The sequence below is a fragment of the Candoia aspera genome, chromosome 2 (genome assembly GCF_035149785.1).
Source record: "Candoia aspera isolate rCanAsp1 chromosome 2, rCanAsp1.hap2, whole genome shotgun sequence".
Taxonomy (NCBI): domain Eukaryota; kingdom Metazoa; phylum Chordata; class Lepidosauria; order Squamata; family Boidae; genus Candoia; species Candoia aspera.
The window spans coordinates 148,574,628-148,576,758 of NC_086154.1; positions in this window are offsets into that span (position 1 = coordinate 148,574,628).

Consider the following 2,131-nt stretch of genomic DNA (forward strand, 5'->3'; position numbering starts at 1 on the left):
AATGTTTTGCAGGCACTCTGTGAATACAGTTTGTGAAACGGACAGAAAGAGGGCAGGAGGAGCTGGACCTTTTCTCATTTTTAAAGAAATTTTATTAAATTTCAAAATATGACATAGAAAAAAGAGTGACTTCCGAGCATTTTGAGCACAGAGAAAAACATAAAAATATATCAACCTCTTACTCTATTTTTACTATAAAACACATTATTCCTATATTCTAATACAATCCTAATCGCTTTGATTGGTACAATCCTAATCGTCAAATCCCAAAATTAAAACTTCATCTTTTTCAGTTTCAGGCAAAAAGTCCAAAAGTGGTTTCCAAGTCGAAACAAAGTTAGATAAATTATTTTCTTTAATCAATGTAGTCAGTTTCACCATCTCTGTCAGCTCCATTAATTTCACCATCTGTTCTTCCACTGTAGGAATTTGTAAGTCCTTCCACCTTTCTGCATATAAAAGTCTTGCTGCTGTTATCATGTATAAAAACAAAGTCCCAATTTTTTTTTCAAACTCTTTATCCATCAAACCTAAAAGAAAAACTTCTGGCTTCAACTGTATATTAACCTTAAGAATCCTTTGAATTAAAGTACATATCTGACCCCAATATGGGTAGTTCTTGCTTAATGACCACAATTGGGACCAGAATTTTGGTTGCTAAGAGAAGCAGTCATTAAGCGAATCCTCATGGGTGTTAAGTGGGCCATGTGGTCGTTAAGCAAATCACATGGTTCCCCATTGATTTTGTTTGCCGGAAGCTGACTGGTAAGGTAGAAAATGGCGATCACATGACCACGGGATGCTGCAACAGTCATAAATGTGAACTGGCTGCCAAGTATCCAAATTGTGATCACGTGACCATGGGGAACCCTGCAACAGTCATGTGAGGACCAGTTGTAAGCCGGGTTTTTCAGCACCATCATAAGTCTGAACTGTCACTAAACAAATGGTTGTTAAGCGAGGACAACTTGTTAAGTCTCAGCTTTCTTACAAGTCCACCAGAAATGGCAAAAAGTACCTTCACCTTGAGAACATTTCCAACATGGACCAGCAGGAGTCGTGAGTCCAGGAGAACTTCCAGGAGAACCCCCAGGTTCTGCACAGCTATGTCTAGGGCAGTGCAATCCCACCCAGAACCAGAACTTTAAGATGTGTGGACTTCAACTCCCAGAATTCCCCAGCCAGAAGTTGAAGTCCACACATCTTAAAGTCGCCAAGGTTGAGAAACACTGCCTTAAGTATCCCAAAAGGCAAGACCAAATCCAAGCCTCCTGGAGTGCACTACAGAGCCAGATCGCTTTTGTGAACAATATACAAACTATGCACTTACTTCCTCAACTGTCTACAGAGGTATTCAACACTTCCTTGCCTCCATTGATGCAGCTGGTTGCACAAGAGAAGGAAGGATCCGTTTTCACCTTAACACAGACTTCCAGATCTATTCCAGCCCTGGATCCCTATTTTCTTTTCTACCATATTCTCAGCATGAAGCTACCTTATTTCTTACCTCACTTTTTTTTTGCATTCCTGTATTATTAGTATTTTATATATCCTCCATGGGAGCAAATATCATTTTCTGCAACTATTTGATATTTTCCCTCACATTGAACAAGCTTCTTGGTTTATCCCCTATCAATTCCCCCAGGTAATGTAGTTGTGCATTATTACTTACAGATCTCAAAAATACATTTTAAAAATCCGGTGGGCGTTTCACCACACGTCTTACAGATTAGCATTTATTAATATAGGTTTGCAACGCGGGATGGGTTAGAGGAGTTTCTCTGCATTCCAGATCCTTCGTTTGCTGTTCTACTAATCCAGCCGTTTCCTTTGTGCACGGCATATATAATCAGATCTGGCAAACCTCTAAAGCTTCTTACATTCCCTAGTGCTCATTTGCAAAACTAGGCATTTCTGAATGCTGCGCAATTACACGCGCGCGTCATGTGCAATCTCACATTATCTTCGCAAGCACATTTTTTAAAGAAAAACAAATCCCTTCCCTCACCCCCGTCTGCTTTGTCTCGAGTCCTACGAAAACCAAACCCACATTTATGCAAACTCAGCACAGAGGGAGGAGGTGAAAGTGAGTGGGCGGTCCATAAGGCCCGGGAAGGAAGACGCACGCGCG